Here is a 13,715-nt window from a genome sequence, read left to right as displayed (position 1 = left end):
AAACATGGGAGAAGCAGGAAAACTGGAAGGAAGTGAAAGGAGGAGGTAGAACAATGTGATGGAGGAATTCTTTTGCATACCAACCATTGACATTTCAGGCTCTGTAGCTTCTCTCACTTTTAATCATCCCCCCTATTAATTACCATTTGCCAATGCAAATAAGTCTTTCTCTAGTATAATTCAATTCTGAGACAACAGAAGCCTTAAAGAGAGATGCAGGGCTAATGAGGTATTTGCTCTTCTCTTCTCATGTCTCTGCATTCTTGGAACCACAAAAGTTAGTGGAAAAACATACTGGAGGACTGGTCCAATAACACAACAAAAGATGCTAAGTGCTGACTGTTCTCCGGTCTTCTTTGGATCAGTTCTCTGCTCACTCAGCCACTTGACACTGTTTGCTAACCCCTGGTCCCTTTCCACTAAGAACAAATGTCTTAGCAGAACATCCCAGGTCTCATCTCTAAGAATCCTTCAACCCATCAGTCATCCGGTCTCACACCTGTTGATTCATTTTCTCTTTTTCTGTACATTTTCTTTTTCATCCTGCTCCATGAAGACACTGACATATGCCTGGACAAAATTACCTTCCTCTTCTCCTCAGTCTCCTTCCAGCTTTAACTCAGCCTTCTTCTCCTCAGCCTCAGTGCCAAATGCCTTGCATTTTCTCATATACCACTTCCTGTGTTCACAGTAAGATGACTTTTATCACTACATACAAACACACACACACACACACACACACACACACACACACGCACACGCGCGCGCACACACACACACACACACACACACAAACAAACACACTGTACCCTTTTTAGTGAAGTTGCCAATAATCCTTTGGAAACCTAATCTAAGAGGACATAACTCTGGCCTAAATTTGACTTGCCTCCTCTGCCAAATCCCTCATTGTGAATTCACATTTAAGGAAACTCTCTTTTACCTTCTCTGAAGACAATGTAGATTCCTCCTTCCACTCTGATACTCTAGAAGAATCACTCCTCAAAGTCCTGTCCCTAATGATCCAATCTTATATGGAGAGGTTCAACTCCTCTCTCTCTCTCTCTCTCTCTCTCTCTCTCTCTCTCTGCCCTTGCCTCTCTAGATCATTCCAAAGTACCTGAAATAATGTACTAAATAGAGCAGACAATTAGTGTTTACCTAACTGACTAGCATTTGCTAATTATTTGGCACCTGATACATAACAAATGTTTCATGAAGGTTATGATTGGATTTTTCCAGTTTACAAGCATTTTCTGTATATTTATTTGACTCTGTATTCATATAATATCCCTGTGTAGGTGGTTTTGTCTTTTCCCTTTTTTTATGATGAAAGTGGTGGAATAGAGCAGGCATTTATTTTCAGCCCCTTCTACGCCAATTGTTTTTAAAAACATTTTAATTAAATATTCAGAAAGCCCTGGGAAGTCGGTGTTCTTACTACATTCTACAGATGAGAAAACTGAAACTCAGAAAGGAGTCCAAGATCACAAGAAGCATATAATTTGCCTCCTCTGCTATTTCATTGTTCTGTAAATTTGATCATAGTAAATCTAGTGAGCAATACTGAGAGGGCATACAAAAGGTATTATAGAGTGATATGATAATTATTATTTATATATATATTATTTTTTGGTTTTCATTCCTATGAAATTTACTGTCAGCCATATAAAGAGCTGAAATGGAAAATAAAACCTTTCTATTTCCAAACAATCCTTGCCTTTCTCCTTGAATATTACAGTTGTAGGAACTAAGGATTGAGTGCGTCCCATGTACCAGGCATTATGCTTAGAGTTTTCCATTGCGTGCTTTCATTTAATCACGAACATAATCTTACAGGGCTATTATTGTGCCACAATATATGCATAATTGTACCACATAGGAGTTAAGTAACTTGATAAAGGACCCCTAGTTAACCTGTGAAGTATTCAAAATTTGAAGTTAGGTCGGTCTAATTCCAAAGTTAATATTCTTTCAATGATACTAGACTGTCTTTCTAAAAGGATGGGAAGGGTCAGAGTGATCATGTGACATCAAGTCTCCTGACTATATTTCATGTCTCTTTTTCAAAGGGACTGCTTTATATTGTCAATAATCTTCATATGCATGTGCTCCATCTCTTCAACCACATCATCAGCTCTTCCAAACTGAGTTAGATGCCCCACAGAGGGTTCTTTCTAAATATGTAACAACAGATAAGTATAGGCCTCTCTTCCCTTGAGAGAATTATTAATCAACCATCATGCTCTGAAAAAACCTTTATCTCCAAAAGAGTTGAGCTGTGCTAGGAGATGGATCAGTTCCTCAGCTCCCTGAAGGTTGAAGTCAGGAGCTCACTCACAGCCTGCACATAGCACCCATTCTCTAGGGAACCTCAGAGTCTCATAGCATCAGAGTCATTTCACTGAAGGCTAAATTATGTGTGTGCATGACTATGAGAGAGTGAAGTCCCAAAAGGGGGAGAAGACTCTGAGCTAAGATTCCTCATGCAGATGGACTCTGGGGATGTTTATCTCTATCTAAATGACATGTCAAGTCCTACAGCCACACTCCATACAATGAGTTCTAAAGATCATGTCACTGTTAGTATTAGGAATATTAATTACCTTTTATTTGTACAGGGATCTTCCATTTACACAAAAGGCTCCTGCACAAGATTTTTATTTATTTTTAGTTTTTACTCTCTTTTGATCTTTTTGGATTTAGCATTCCCCCAAAACAGCCACCTCCCCCACCCCATTTAGGGGAATTATGGTCAACCCAGGGAAATGGACAGCTAAGACCAGAGAAGAATTTTAGTCGAGTAAAATGTAAGGCCAGCAACTGATCCTGTTGCAAGTTTAAGATCTCAATCATGCAGGTCTCTGGTGTCCTTCCTTCCTTTTGCCTGTTTCCAGACAAACCTCTCTGCCTTAGCTCCTCCTGCCATCAGAATTTATCCTTCCTAGTCCCTTCCCCCATAGATGGCTTCAGGGACACTGTAGAAGCTGGCTCATCAATTATCTCTTCCCCTCCTCCAGACCAATTTTCTCATACATTTGTATGAGTCCACTAAGCATCCTGCAAAGAGATAGGCAGTAGTAATAATCATATCTAACACTCATGGAATTTTTACTATGAGCCAGGCTCTATAATAAGCATTCAACATGTATAATTTTTGCTCGACCCTATAGTGGTCCTTTGAAGAGGAGTTATTAAGATCCCTGTTTCATAGAGAAGGACATTAAGGCTCTGAGTGACTAAGCAAGCTGCTAAAGACCACAGCTAGCTAATACAGAAACAAGATTCAAACTGTACATGTCCATAAACTACTAGGACTGTCTCTTGTGATTGGCCTCCTTTCTCCTACACAAACAGAAAGGTTCAGTCAGAGGGAATAGTCTCAAAGAGTCAGAAAATATTTTTCCTCTCATTTTGTGTCAGAATCAAGATACAGGACTCCAGGGAGTCACATAAAGTCCTCTGCTTCTGAATCTGTAAACAGGGTCCAGTGTGTGAGATCCAAGAGAGCCTAGCCAAGAAAGGTTAAGCTCCTCCAAATTTAGAGTTTAAAAGCACCACACAAATGCAAAGTGTTCCTTATCATAATCCTTAACACTATTATTCCAGCCTATTCATCTACCAATGAACCCGGGATAGAGTCCTGGCTCTGTCCCTGGATTCTGGTGCCATTTAAGTGCCAAGACAAATGGTCTCAGGGAGTAGTGGGTGATCTATTATCCGGATATGGATTATTTCTCAGGAGTAAATCGTTAGCCCTGTCGGATGCTGATGAATTCTCCCACTGCACCTGGGGGTGCATCACTCTGCACTGGACGTGCAGGGAATGCAAGCAAGTGACTAGACTCGCACAGTGACTGTGCAGATGGGGTCCTTGGGGGAGGGGAATAAGCATGAAGGGATTAGGTTCCCTGGAGCAGTGACAATCCCACCCACCTGTGAGAAGATAGATAATGAACTTATCCACCCACCGCTCAGCCCAGGGTGTGCAGGAGTAATTTCTGACCTTTCCTGATGTTTAAAGCGTGGTGGAGGATGAAATAAAGCACAAAAGAGCCTGGCATTTTGCCACACCAGAAACTCCTCAAAGGGAGGTAAAAGGAATGGACAGCAGAAAGAGAAACAGAAGTAAAGGAATAGAGGAGGACAAGGATAAAATAAGGAAAAAAAGAGGTGAGAAATATACAAAACACACCACAGAAAAATTCATGAAGAATAAGATGATTACAGTGAAAGAGAAAGCCAGAAAAAACGATTCAAGAGAATAAAAAGAAAAAAAGGAGGGGAAAATCAAAATAAAAACAAGTCTTAGAACCAAATTTTGTAATGATACTGAAGTAAAGGCAGAAAATGAATTTGCATGTAAATATGTATGTGTCAATCAATACAAAGCCATCTTCTGCCCCTAAAGGCTGGAAGGAAAGCAAAAAGCATCAGAAGAAAGAAGGGTGAGAAATAAACTAGAAAAATAAGAAAAAGGATAAATAGAAAAGAGAATCATCAAACAAATTCAATAAAGAGAAAAGGCACAGAGATAAAAGAGGGTAAAAAAAACAATGATTGAAGAAATCTGAGAACTGTGGAAGAAACAGATCTTTAGGGAATGAGAAATATTTTCTCACATCTATATCATCCCCCCTTTGATTGCAGGGCACATAATAATTTCAATGGGATGCCCAAGTTGACCTTAAAAAATAGTTAGGTTTCTACCTGTTTAGAAGACTTTCTCTCTCTCTCTCTTGAGGCTGGAGAGATGACTCAGCAGTTAAGAGTACTTGATGCTCCTGTAAAGGATCTATGTTCAGTTCCCAGGTTATCTCACAACTATCAGTAACTATCGTTACAGGCTATCTGATGCTCTCTTCTGGTCTACACAGGCACAAGGTATGCATGTGGTTCTGTGGCATATATATATGTGTGTGTGTGTGTGTGTGTGTGTGTGTGTGTGTGTGTGTGTGTGTGTAAAATAGCCATACACATAAAATTTTTTAAAACTTTAACATAGTATATAAACTACTTCCTGCCTTGCACCAACTTTGACTATTCTTGTAAGAGAAAACAATGAGGGAAGAACTAACCAGACACAGAGATCTAAACATGTAGAAAAACACATGTTCTCTCTCTCTCTCTCTCTCTCTCTCTCTCTCTCTCTCTCTCTCTCTGTGTGTGTGTGTGTGTGTGTGTGTGTGTATCTCTGTGTATATATCTCTCCTTGTCTCTCTGTCTCTTTCTTGCTTTTAGATACAGAAACACATTCCTTCTGAGGCAAATGGACACATGAAAGATAGCAATCCAGATATTTTAGGTGCCAAAATATACAAGGCATTGTCTAAATCCAACTTCACAAAAGACAGACAAAAATCAAAAAGACCAGAAAAAGCCAGTCCAACCAAAAGGGAAGGCACAGGAAGAAGTAGAGATGTACTACCACAGAAGATGATAGAGACTCAGGAAATGATGATCATATGAAGAGCCATGGTTAGAGAAGGCCTTAGCTCAGTTCCTCCCCTCTGCACTCAGGAAGTTTTGTAATGCCAGGCACTAGCTTCTCTCTACTTCCCTCAGATTTTTCCTCTGACCTTTATAATAGTTGGTAACAATGTGATTTATTTAAATAAACTCACGCCTGCTAACAGTCTGTTAGCTACTCTGTCACCCTTCCTTGGGAACAGATGCTGTACTCCACCACCATCACCACTAGTTTGAATGACTATCCAAAAGGCCTCTTCAGGCATGGATGTAGGTGGTAGCATTTCCAGCCCTGTGGCTGAGAGAATTGTAACTCATCTTGACTTCTTTTCCAAGACTAGGGCTTTCTCCACTATATACACAGTTCTCTCCAGTTTGTGTATGATGAGAAGACCAAAATATGAGATCGATACCCCAGATGGAATAACAGAAATGTTAAACAAGGCCAGATGAATTCTAAGGGTCTTTCCAGCCCTAACATTCTGGGATTCTATGACGAAAAACTAATTCATTCCGATCTAAACCTGCAGTTTAGAACAGGACAGAAGTTGATTTGGTTTTCTGGACAAACATGGCATCACTGTCTGCCTCAATAAATATTTAGCAGTGGCCCCTGTTTATTAATTTTGTTCAATATCAATATTTTTTGGCATAGCTTCCAATACTGACTGATAGACCCCTGATATGTGAAACATAGAGCCTCCAAAGCCCCTTCCAGATAAGCCACAGATGGATACTCATGTGTCCATCTGGCATGTTCTGAGAAACAGGCTGCACCACCCTTTCTGGCTAGTTGTGGGCAAATGGAAGAGTGAGACAACTGCAATTTAAAAGGAAACACTGTTTTGTGGGGAGGATCAGGGTAGTCTAAGGGCTTTGAATTGATACAGCCAGATGATTACATAGAGAACCAATGTGAACAGCTCTATGTTGTTGATAACATTACTTAAGAGATTCTACCTCCTTAAATTTCATTCATTCATTAAGTCATTCTACAGGGAATATTTTCTCTTTGCCAACCTCTGTACTAGAGCTAGGAATATATACTCACCTGGGAATCAAAATTGTAGTAAAGGAGAGGTAAAGCCACGTATTATGAATACTGCTGCTTAACATCAACAAACTTAGGCTGTGGATAAATATTTATGAGAAGGAATAATTTGGTAGTATTACTGTATATGCAGAGTTTTAATTATTCCCCTCGGGCAAAACAGTTGAATCAGAGGCCCATTTTTTTGTATGCAGTATTCAGGATTCATATAAGTCTTGTAATTAGTTCAGGTGAAATAATTTGCTTTGTAAGTATAGCTCAAAAAAGTACAAGTTAGCTGAATATATTTTCTTTATCTTTTATTTACACAGTCTTAGTGACTGGGTTTCACTTGATGATTGTTTGAGAACATTGTTTTGGGAGAGTATCTGGACATTTACAAAAAGATAAGGGAACTTAGACTTTCTTTGATGCTGTCATGACATTTACCCTGTCATTCCCAAGTAGTAAGAGGTTTGGACATATTGTTGAACATTCTCTCACTTCATGTATCCAACAACCACATACTATATACCATATACCATACACCATACACCATACACCATATACCTTATACTATATACCATATACCAAGCACCTGTCCTAATTCACACACATAGTAAAGCATGAACATTGCTAAGATTCAGTTATAACTCTGCCTGTGAAAGGCTTATGTACCAATAAATAACTTGACGACTTTATAATCAGTAATTTAAGAAAGGTGTGTGGGAAAGGCACCAAGAAGAACTAAGACTAAACAATGAGGCAAACTTGGAAAAAAGACAAAAGTAGCTGGAAAGACTCTAAATGACGGGAACATTTGGTGGTCTATGGTGGCAGAGATGTGAAAGTTAACCCTATGTACATCATGTTTGGGCTAAAGATGATCAATCTCTATTCCTCTAAGTCCTTGTTTTAAAACAGTAGAATGTGTTCTTGAGAGCCAGAGAGCAATACAACAAGTAGATCACTCTGTGGATGAGATTAGCCTAGTAGCTTGCTTCACTTCTTACCGCATCAGTTTAGGATGAAATATATCCACTCCCTTTGTAAAACTAAGCAAAAAGAGCTAGGCTCTTATCCTCTAATTCTCTTCCCTTGAAAATCACTTTCTTGCCTTTTTAATATATCTATCTAACAGAATTCTTTCATGGAGGTGAGAGGATTCAAGTATTACTGTATACTAAGGTGGCTTTCAAATTATTTGCATTCCAAAGGAGCCATAATGATTTCCAAGATAATTGGTTGTAGAAATAAGTCCTTCTAAAAACCCCGCAATAGAACGTTCGAGATGCCACGGGATGATTCAGAGCATTTGGCCTTAATTACTTTGATTGTCCGCCAGGATTTAATATATGAATATTACATTGCGATCTTCAATTTAATTTCTTGTGTAAATGGATTGTGGCAGAATCCTGTAGTCCTGGAACTGGCACATAATTCAGCGTGGGAGACACTATCTTAACTCATCTCATTACTCAAGCCATTTGTTGTCCTTCAGGCTTTGACAGCCAGGAGATGGGAAAGTAGCAGAGGTGATGCGATCTCTCAACCTGGGTCCAGACAGACATGAGCCATCGTCTCTACCGATTACGTTGTTACATAGACACAGACAGCACTTACTTTCAGAAGAGACAGGAAAAAACCTACTCCAGTTAATGTGCAGCTATGTGCCCTGGGATTTCTTAACATAGTAGAGTGGGAAAGCCTGTGACATGCATGCCTGAGACCTTAGATCTAGTCTTAACTAGGGCACTATATTTGAAATATGATCTCGGACAAGTTCTTTAATTCCTCTGAGCTTCTCATTCTTCATCATTCAGGACAAAAACCACACAATCACCAAGTTGTTCTTCCTCCCTCCCCCAGAAGGAACACTTTCTGGCAAATCTAAAGTCTTGGCACTGTGACTGAACAAAGGTCATTGCTATACATCCCATGAATAAATAGCCTCCCAGTAAGTGAAGGCAAGGTTTGAAGGAAGGGGGAAGTCAATTGGAGGGAAGGAGAGATTTGAAAAGGAAGGGGAGGTAGAGGAAACAGCTCTGTAGCCTTAGTAAGGTGTCCCTCTTGCCTGTATCGAGGAGAATTTGCACAGGGCTTAGCAAGATGGGCATCATTAAGGCTCCAGAAGTCTGATAGAAATTGGGGGAGTAAAATGGCACTCAACAAATGTTAACTGAGTGGCCACTGTGCTGGGAATTTATCTCTGGTTGAGGCAGGGGCTTATTATCATCATATATTGATATCAAAGAACGTCCATATAAAATCTATAAATAACTCCTAAAATAAATAAGGGAAAAGGCAATATAGTAGGAGAAAGGTGGATGGTAAGCTTAAATAGGAACTGTGTGTAAAAGAATATAGAAAAGGCCAATGAATATATGAAAAGATGCTCAACCTTATTAGTCACTGGGGAACTGCACACTAAAACCACAGTGAGATACCACTGTACACCCACCAGAATGATTAAAATTTCAAAATCTGAAAAACAGTGTTGATAAGGTTTTGGCAAAACGAAAGGGTGTAAATTGGTGCACACTTTGGAAAACTGGCAAGAGCGACCAAAATGGAACATGTGCATATGTTATGACTCAGTTATCCAACTCCTAACAAATACAGGCACATGTGCACCAAAAGAAAAACAAAAATATCCAGAGTGATGTTAGTCCAAATAGCTCCAAGCTGGAAGTATCTATCTTTTTATGTCTACTATCTTTTTATTTCTACTAGAATGGGTAAATCAATAGTGGAATAGTCACAAAAGGAATATTATACAACAACAAGAAAGAACAATAGAAGTTTCATGCTACAATGTGTATGAGTCTCATAAATCTAATATTAAATGAAAAATGCACATACCAAGAAGTACATATCAAATGATATCATAAAGGTCAGTGACTGGAAACCTTATAATGTATAAGGATATAAAATGTATGAGTATAAAAAGCAAAAAAAAAATAATGTTCATGTAAATAGAATAACTGTTACCTCTTAGAAGGGAATAAAAGCATTAAGGTTAGAGATGTGGGCACAATTTGGAAATTAGGACTGCTAATATTCCATTTCTGTTGTTATATTTGAGGCAGGGGCTTGCTATACAGTTCCTGGCTGACTGACATTGAAGCCAATAAGTTGAGTAGACTAAGCTTTTCTCAAATTCATGGAGACTCTGTACCATGATGACCAGCAGACACATTCTGCTTTCCAGTTGGGTGACAGATATCACTGGTCTTTCACTGTCCCCCATGGAGGAGCTAGAGAAAGGACTGAAGGATCTGAAGGGGTTGAAACCCCATAGGAAGAACAACAATATCAACCACCTGACCCCCCCAGAACTCCCAGGGGCTAAACCACCAACCAAAGAGTACACATGGAGGGACCCATGGCTCCAGCTGCATATGTAGCAGAGGATGGCCTTGTTGGACAGCAAAAGGAGGAGAGGCCCTTGGTCCTGTGAAGGCTCAATGCCCCAGTGTAGGGGAATGCCAAGTCAGGGAGGCAGGAGTGGGTGGGTGGGTGGGAAAGCACCCTCATAGAAGTAGGGGGAGGGGGAGGGGGAGGGGATAGGGGGTTTCCAGAGGGGCAACCAGGAAAGGGTTTGAAATGTAAATAAAGAAAATATACAATAAAAAATAAACGAAAAAATAAATGTGCCGTGATTATTTATAAGTTTCTTTCTGTGTAGAGTATTTTAAAAGAAAACTTAAAAACAGAAGCAAGAAAAACTCAAAGATACCTTTTTCTCAGGCCCCACATCCTCTCACATTCCTGGTAATGGGAGTCAAGGCTCTTTTCATGTCTTTGTATCTGTGATACAGTGTGATAGTTCATCTTTAAAGCAAACCTGGCTGGGCAGTTGTGGCACACACCTTTAATCCCAGCATTTGGGAAGCAGAGTCAGGTCGATTTCTGAGTTTGAGGACAGCCTGGTCTACAGAGTGAGTTCCAGTACAGCCAGGGCTGCACAGAGAAACCCTGTCTCGAAAAACTACAAAAACAAAAACAAAAACCACAAAACCATAAAACCACAAAACCAAAACAACAACAACAAAAAAAAAAGCAAAAACCCCAAAAAACAAAAAACCTGACCCACAGCTGTCATCCAACTGACGTCAGTGACACCATGTACCTGCTATTGTCTAGAATCCTACTATTTTTTCCCTATTCCCAAATTATTCTTGCTCCATTGCAAATCTAACATGCCCCCAAGTCTGTTTCATCTTCTATTTGTGGTCTTCTTCATGTCCTTTGGAGCCAGATACATTTCAGAATTGTGACATTGAAGGGTGTTATCAAGATAAGCATATGCACTTGTTTTTGTCATCTAATGCATTTAGCAGATAATGACATAGTTCACTTAATCAAACACGTTCATATTTTTGTTAATGGAATATATTAATAACCATGCTGAGTGGATTGAAAACTCAATATTGTCATGCAACAATGTGTATAAATCTTGGGATAGGTGAAAATGATTTTAAGTTTTTAATTTTCGGTACATTGTGTTTAAAAAAAGTTATAATTAGCCACACTCATGAAATCTTTTGGAGGCTAAAGCAAGAGGATTGTCATGAATTTGATGCCAGCCTGGTCTACCTAGCAAGTTTCCATCCATCCTGGGCTACAAATTGAGACCATGTTTTTTAAAATGAAAAAGAATAAGCAAGAAAAGGAAATTTTAGTAGGAACCCCTGTTCTTTCTTTAAACAAATAGAAGGATGGAAATACAGATGGGTACATTACATTAATTGTGTACAATTATCTTCACAAATAGATGAGAAATGCATATTTAACACAATTTTTTTAGCTCTAAGTCAGAGTGCCCAGTTGTGACTAATGAAATTCTATTGCTGGCAAGAGTAACACTATTGTAGAAGTCCACCCCGTGTAAATCTGCTACCAGATCAGAAATGTTCTGCCACCATTCTGATAGCCTTTGGTACTCAATCAGTAGCCAGTCATGAAAAGTACATGTCTTTTTCCTTGCTGTGGGTACTGTAAACCTAACTAGAAGACAAGTGTTGGCATGGCACACTCCTGGGACTATTCTGGTGGGTGCAATGTGAAAGGAAGTAGTGAGCTGCATGCAATATTTTCAGTTACATTTGTTTAAGTATTATTATTCTCAGCTAGTCTCTGCAATGGTATTACGTGGTAGTCAGTTTAGAACTCAGAGTACAGTGAGCTCATGTGGATAGTCAACATAGAGGTAGATATTTACTTCCAGATATCTGGGGATACTATGTTTAATTGTTTTGGTGTGTTCCAGAGACAAAGCAAGGGTTCCAAAAGAGACTGATAAGGAAGTAGAACATAAATCCAAGTTAAGTCATCAAGCTGTCCCACCCAGGAGATACCAGCACATCATGGAAAAACCCATTCTCAGAACAATGTCTAGAAGGGAAAGCCAGCTGGGAAGATAAATTTTAGAAGTTAAAAAACCTTTGAGACACAAGGGTGTTTGCTTCTAGAGGGCATAAACTGTTAGTCACAAGTTTGGTACCTCCCATAGCAGTGCCCCAAACTCTTCAACCTGAAAATAAAAGAACAGGAGTTTTATGAGCCTTACCACCTCTCCCTGCTCCACTTTTGAGACCCAACAAATCCATGCAATGATACCTTTAAAAAGTTGTGTGTATGTAATTTTTCATAAGAATAATACATATTTCATGTTAAATTTAGGCAACCAGATAAATGTATGAAAGCTTAAAATCACTTATCATTCCATTTCTAACATGCATCAGTGTATTTTCTCCTTGTTTGCCTTTGTTTCTCCTTCTTTCATAAAATTGTGATCATAGAGTTTTGTGTTTTGAATTCTACTCTCGAGTACACTTAGGACATTTCTCATGTTAATATTAAAGCTAGTGCAATGTGAACGTCCACCAGATACAGTGATCATACTTAAATAAGGATGTGCGCCCTGCCTCTGAGTAAGAAGACAAGACAGATATACATGATCCAATAGTAAGAAGTACAAAATGAGATATAATTAAATTTAATTTAGAATGATAGACAGGAAAGACAGCAAGAATCCAAAGGCAGGAGAGATTGATGTGGGTGGAAAGAAGGGCTCATGGATAAGAAAGGACTTAAATTGTCCTTTAAGGGATAAACAGGGAGAATGAGAACAGAGAAGCATTGAGGAAAACCAACAAGTGAGAAGTGTTCTATCCTTTTTGTTGTTGATGATAGAACCCTACCCAAGGCCAGTTTTGGAGCTCTTCAAAGGCTCATCTTCCATACAGTCAAATAAAGCCAGGTTTCTCACGTGAAGGGGATTTGGAAAATAAGTGCATAAAAAAAGAACCACTGGTGCTAATAGGACAATAGCTTATGCTCAGACTTTCTGCTATTTAGAAATTGTCTTTTTACTGCATATTGAACAGTGATGGCTCACAAGTCCACAGTTGGACAGCTTTTAGGTAGGTTGCTGGTTACATGACTCCAGAGCTTTGCTCACAATCAATTCACTACTGTCTTGGTAATAACGTGAAGAGATTACCAATGAAAGGAAGCCAAGGGCCCAAGACCCCTTCTTCCACTGAAAACACAGTTAAAGATGGGGAAAAGTAAGTAAGCCATATTTGTGCTCTGAAGACCTCCCCAAGTGGAACTAGAAATTCCCAAGGGGCAGAAAGTCAATGGAATGAAGAAAAGTAGAAATATTATAATTTGTTCATTTGTAATGTTTTCAAACTGTCCTTTCTTATGTTGAGAGACCTGTCACTACCGGCTGTATGCTTTTGAGAAAATTGTATTACATCTCAGAGTTCACCTCAGTTATCTTCCCCATCTGTAAAATGGGAACTATACCAAAGTTCCCCTTGGCACTGAAATCCTGTGGACCTATAACTGTTTTGGTCCATTACTTCCTTTCGAATTTTAGGAACCCCTATGACAATGCAAATAACTCTGAGAAAAGGCTACATCTTACCCTGTGTTGCCAGTCATCACCATACCTGGGAATCGAAGTCCTTTAAGGAATGGGACCAGGAGAGCAAGAAGGCCCAGCCTAAGGGGAAAGGCACAGAAAGGAGAAGTGGGTGTGTTCTCAAGATGTCACCAGTTAAGCAGAGGGAGGATCTTAATGACCTCCTCCTCTTTCTGCCTCTCCCCTGAAGTGCCCAGCATTAGGCTGTGCCTGGTTGTTTGCCTCTGTAGATGCCCGCTCAGCACAGGATGACCTGGCTGCCAGCATACTGTTCTAAGCCAA

This window comes from Apodemus sylvaticus, chromosome X (genome assembly GCF_947179515.1).
Source record: "Apodemus sylvaticus chromosome X, mApoSyl1.1, whole genome shotgun sequence".
NCBI classification, from domain to species: domain Eukaryota; kingdom Metazoa; phylum Chordata; class Mammalia; order Rodentia; family Muridae; genus Apodemus; species Apodemus sylvaticus.
The sequence above is the reverse complement of the archived record's forward strand: the minus strand, read 5'-3'. Positions refer to the sequence as shown.